This window comes from Hylobates moloch, unplaced genomic scaffold, assembly GCF_009828535.3.
Source record: "Hylobates moloch isolate HMO894 unplaced genomic scaffold, HMol_V3 SCAFFOLD_1, whole genome shotgun sequence".
Lineage (NCBI taxonomy): Eukaryota > Metazoa > Chordata > Mammalia > Primates > Hylobatidae > Hylobates > Hylobates moloch.
Window position 1 is genome coordinate 137,850,200 of NW_026652276.1, and position 6,000 is coordinate 137,856,199.

Genomic DNA, 6,000 nt, shown 5'->3' on the forward strand with positions numbered 1-6,000 from the left:
GCCCAAAAGCATTTTTTTTTTTGAGATGGGGTTTTGCTCTTGTTGCCCAGGCTGGAGTGCAATGGCACGATCTCAGCTCACTACAACCTCCACCTCCCGGGTTCAAGCAATTCTCCTGCCTCAGCCTCGCGAGTAGCTGGGATTACAGGCATGCGCCACTACGCCTGCCTAATTTTGTATTTTAAGTAGAGATGGGGTTTCTCCATGTTGGTCAGGCTAATCTTGAACTCTTAACCTCAGATGATCTGCCCGTCTCAGCCTCCCAAAGTGCTGGGATTACAGGCATGAGCCACCGTGCCTGGTCCAAAAACTTCTTAAGCTGATAAGCAACTTCAGCAAAGTCTCAGAATACAAAATCAATGTGCAGAAATTGCTAGCATTCCTATACACCAACAACAGGCAAGCAGAGAGCCAAATCATGAGTGAACTCCCATTTGCAATTGCCACAAAAAGGATAAAATACCTAGGAGTACAGCTAACAAAGGAAGTGAAGAGCTCTTTAAGGAGAACTGAAAACCACTGCTCAAAGAAATCAGAGATGATAAAAACAAATGAAAACACATTCCATGCTATGAATAGGAAGAATCAATATCATGAAAACGGCCATACTACCCAAAGCAATTTGTAGATTCAGTGATATTCCCATTAAATTACTATTGACATTCTTCAGAGAATTAGCAAAAACTATTTTAAAATTCAAATGAAACAAAAAAGGAGCTTGAATACCCAAGGTGAGCCTAAGCAAAAAGAACGAAGCTGGAGGCATCATGCTACCTGACTTCAAACTATACTAAAATGCTACAGTAATCAAACCAGCATGGTACTGGTACAAGAACACACACACAGACCAATGGAACAGAATACAGAACTCAGAAATAAGACCGCACGCTTACAACCATCTGATCTTTGACAAACCTGACAAAAACAAGCAATGGGAAAAGGATTCCCTGTATAATAAATGGTGCTGGGAGAACCGGTTAGCCATATGCAGAAAATTGAACCTGGACCCCTTCCTTGCACCATATACAAAAATCAACTTGAGATGGATTAAAGACTTAAATGTAAAACCCAAATCTACAAAAACCCTAGAAGAAAATCTAGGCAATACCATTCAGGACATAGGCACATGCAAAGATTTCATGACAAAGACACCAAAAGCAATTGCAACAAAAGCAAAACTTGAGACATGGGATATAATTAAAGAGATTCTGCACAACAAAAGAAACTATCATCAGAATGAACAGGCAACCTACAGAATGGGAGAAAATTTTTGCCTTCTATCCATTTGACAAAGATGTAATATCCAGCATCTACAAGGAACTTAAACTTACAAGAAAAATAAAACAACCCCACTAAAAAGTGGGCAATGGACATGAATTGATACTTCTCAAAAGAAGACATACATGTGGTCAACAAACGTGAAAAAATGTTCAACATCACTGATCATTAGAGAAATGCAAATCAAAACCACAATGAGATACCATCTCACACCAGTCAGAATGACAATTATTGAAAAGTCAAAAAACAACAGATGCTAGTGAGGTTGTGGAGAAAAAGGAACACTTTTACAGTGTTGGTGGGGGTACAAATTAGTTCAACCATTGTGGAAGACAGTGTGGTGATTCCTCAAAGACTTAAGAGGCAGAAATACCATTTGATCCAGCAATCCCATTACTGGGTATATACCCAAAGGAATATAAATCATTCTATTGTAAAGATACATGCACACATATGTTCACTGCAGTACCATTCACAAGAGCAAAGACATGGAATCAACCTAAATGCCCATTAATGATAGACTAGATAAAGAAAATGTGGTACATATACACCTTGGAATACTATGCAGCCATAAAAAGGAATGAGATCACGTCCTTTGCAGGAACATGAATGGAGCTGGAAAGCCATTATACTCAGCAAACTAATGCAGGAACAGAAAACCAAATACTGCATGTTCTCACTTATAAGTAGGAGATAAATGATGAGAACACATGGACACATGGGGGGAACAACACACACTGGAGGCTGTCAGAGGGTGGGTGCAGGAGGAGGGAGAGCATCAGGAAGAACAGTTAATGGATGCTGAGCTTAACACCTATGTAATGGGATGATCTGTGCAGCAAACCACCATGACACATGTTTATCTATGTAACAAAACTGTATATCCTGCACATGTACTCCAGAACTTAAAAGTTGAAAAAAAAACATAAATAAGTAAATCTCTTTTTAAGTACCATGTGCTACATCCCACAAAGTTTAATGTATTATACAAATTTTAATGTATATTTTCATTGTACATAGTTCTAAGTATTCTTTATTTCTATTAAGTTTTCTTTGATATATTAATTTTTTTAAAGTGTGCTTTTTAGTTTCAAATGTGTGGGATTTAATTTTTTATTTCTAGTCCATCTGAGGTCAGAGAACAAAATGTTGTTGAAATTATTATAGATTTGTATAAAAGTTTTACTCTTTGAGAAGAAAGTATACTCTACTTGTCAGGTGCAGAATTTTTATAAGCTTCACTAGTTCGAAGTTGTTAGACTGTATTGTTCAAATATTCTCCAACTTTAATAATTTTTGTTGGCTTATTTGTAATTGAATGTGCTGTGTTGAAATCTCCCATTATGATGATGACTGTCAGTTTATCCTTACAATCTTATCAATCTGGCATATGTATTGACATTTATGTATTTTTATTTCTCTACATTATTTTATAGGCATATAGCGTTTATAATGATTATGTCTTCCTGGTGAATTAAAATTTTTATATTATGTAGTGACCCTCTGATATGGTTTGGCTGTGTCCCCACTCAAAATTCAACTTGAATTGTATCTCCCAGAATTCCCACAGCTAGTGGGAGGGATCCAGGAGGAGGTAACTGAATCATGGCAGCCAGTCTTTCCTGTGCTATTATTGTGATAGTAAGTCTCACAAGATCTGATGGGCTTATCAGGGGGTTCTGCTTTTACTTCTTTCTCATTTTCTCTTGCCACCACCATGTAAGAAGTGTCTTTCACCTCCTGCCATGATTCTGAGGTTTCCTGAGCCATGTGGAACTGTAAGTCCAGTTAAACCTCTTTTTCTTCCCAGTCTCGGGTATGTCTTTATCAGCAGCATGAAAACGGACTGATACACCCTCCTTGTCCTGAATTATTTTATTTCACTTAAATTATATTTTATATTTGTCTAAACGTAATAGTGCTACCATAGTCTTCTTTTGGTTAGTGCTGCAGGGTATATATTTTTCTATTCTTTCACCATCACCTTTTCAATGTTCTTCTTCTTTTACTTATGAATAAAATAAACAGATTTTTAAAAATTTTTACCCAACCTGACAAAGTTCATCTTATAACTGGTGGATTGAGTCTACTTTCATAATGACTTTTGGTATACTTTGGCTGGTTTTAACAATCTTAATTATCAAATCTATATTTGTATCTCTTTTTTAATGCTTGTTTTCTCTATTTTTTCTTTTTATGGTTGGTAAGCCTTTGTTCATTATTTTCTTAATCCATTTTTGCTATTCTACTGGCTTAGAATTTTATACCCTTATATATATTTTGATTCTTTTTTAACTCCATAAATTAGACATTATTATTTAAATAATATATGTTTAGATTTATATACTTATTTTTATTAATTTTCTTAATCTTTCTTCTTATATCTTAGACCAAAGACAATTCGGATCATTTGCCTTCTGCCTGAATCAAAATTTCTTTAATGAATATCTCTTGAAGGCTAATGACTTCTATTTTGGTATACCTGAAAATGTCTTGCAACACAATTTTCTAGGTTGGCAATTATTTTCTATCAACAAATTGGAACTATTCCATTGTCTGCTGTCCTCTGTTGTTGCTGCTAACATCTGCTGTCAATCAAACTGTCCTTCTTTTGTAAGATGTGTTCTATTTCCATCTGCTGTAACAGTAACAGAAACAGACAAAGCCCAAGCCTCTAACTTCATACCAGGTACTGTCTAAATCTACTAGGAACACATAGATGATAAGCAAACATATGTGTGTGTGTGTGTATATATATGTGTATACATATACACATATATATGTGCATATGTATACATATATATGTGCATACATATACACATATATATGTGTGTATATATACACACATACACATATATATGCGTGTGTATATGTATATACACACGCATATATATGCGTGTGTATATATATACACACACATACATATATATGCATACACACACACACACACACACACACACACACACATATATATGAAGAGGGCCACCACCATCCTCCAGACCCCAGAATGGTAGATCCACTGACAGCTTACACCGTGAGCCTGGAAAAGCCACAGACACTCAACACAAGCCCATGAAAGCACCCAGCATATATACACATATATATATATTTATATTTATATCAAGAATTAAGTGCTCTGAAAAAAGATAATAAAGCTGCATGAGAAGGCAAAGAAAGTGACAGTGAATTCTATTTTGTATGCGATGATCAGAAAAAATTTCACTGGTAAAGATCTCATTGCACAGGGACCATACAGCAGTGAGGGAGTTAGCTCTGTGGCTATCTAAAGGCAAAGTGTCCCAAGGACAGAGAATAGCCATTGCAAAGGCCCTGATGTGGGGGGAATGTCACTGCTCATATCAGTTTGCTAGGGCTGCCATAACAAACTATCACAGACTAGGTGGCTTAAACCGCGGACATTTATTTTTTTCACAATTCTAGAGGCTGGAAGCCCAAGATCAAGGTGCCAGCAGGGTCGATTTCTCCTGTGGCATCTCTCTTTGGTTTGCAAATGGTTGACTCTCCCTATGTCAACCTCCCTGTCAGAAACACAGGAAGAAAGTCAATGTGAATGGAGTGAAGTATACAAAGGTGAAATGTTTTGGAGAAAATCTTAGAGAGGCAGCATTGAATGCATTGAAGCTTACAGGCCATTTTAAAGACTTTGGGGAGTTTTAAGAAGAGGAGTGTTATGGACTGAATTGTGTCCTCTCCCCCCCGAATTCATATGTTAAGAACTAAATACGACTGCATTTGGAGATAGGGGCTTAGTAAAGGGTAAGTGAGGTCATAAGGGTGGGACTCTAATCCAATATGACTGGTGTCCTTACAAGAAGAGGAAGACACACATGAGATTTGCACACACAGAAAAAAGGCCACACATGGTTGTTGGGAAAGTCAATCACATGCAAACCAAAGAGAGAAGCCACAGGAGAAACCAAGCCTGCTGGCACCTTGATCTTGGTCTTACAGCCTCCAGAATGGTGTGAAAATAAATGTCCATCGTTTTTAAGCCACCTAGTCTGTGACATTTTGTTATGGCAGCTCTAGCAAACTAATACAAGCAGTGACATGATCTGGCTTTTTTGTTGCAGCCAGTTCTTTTCTCCTAGCCTCTGCCCTTCAGTTTAGGATACCTTACTATAATTTTGCCAGAATATTAATCTCTTACGTCCAGGGATCTTGGGTTCCTTGGAATGGTCCAGACATAGATTGATTCTTTGTTGTCTTCATTTAATCTGGCATTTTAAATCTTGCATAAAATTCCTTTATGTTCCTAACATGAGGAGGCAACCTCTCTAGTTCCCCATACTATTGTATTTTCTATCTGTTTTATTTTTTTTTTTTTTTTGAGACGGAGTCTCGCTCTGTCGCCCAGGCTGGAGTGCAGTGGCGCAATCTCAGCTCACTGCAAGCTCCGCCTCCCGGGTTCACGCCATTCTCCTGCCTCAGCCTCTCCGAGTAGCTGGGACTACAGGCGCCCGCCACCACGCCCGGCTAATTTTTTTTGTATTTTTAGTAGAGACGGGGTTTCACCGTGGTCTCGATCTCCTGACCTCGTGATCCGCCCGCCTCGGCCTCCCAAAGTGCTGGGATTACAAGCGTGAGCCACCGCGCCCGGCCTATCTGTTTTATATTTGAAAAATCCATTTCACTGAGAATCTGCAAAGATGGTATTATATAGATATGCTTACTTCAGCTCTCTAGGAAGTCTGATAAACA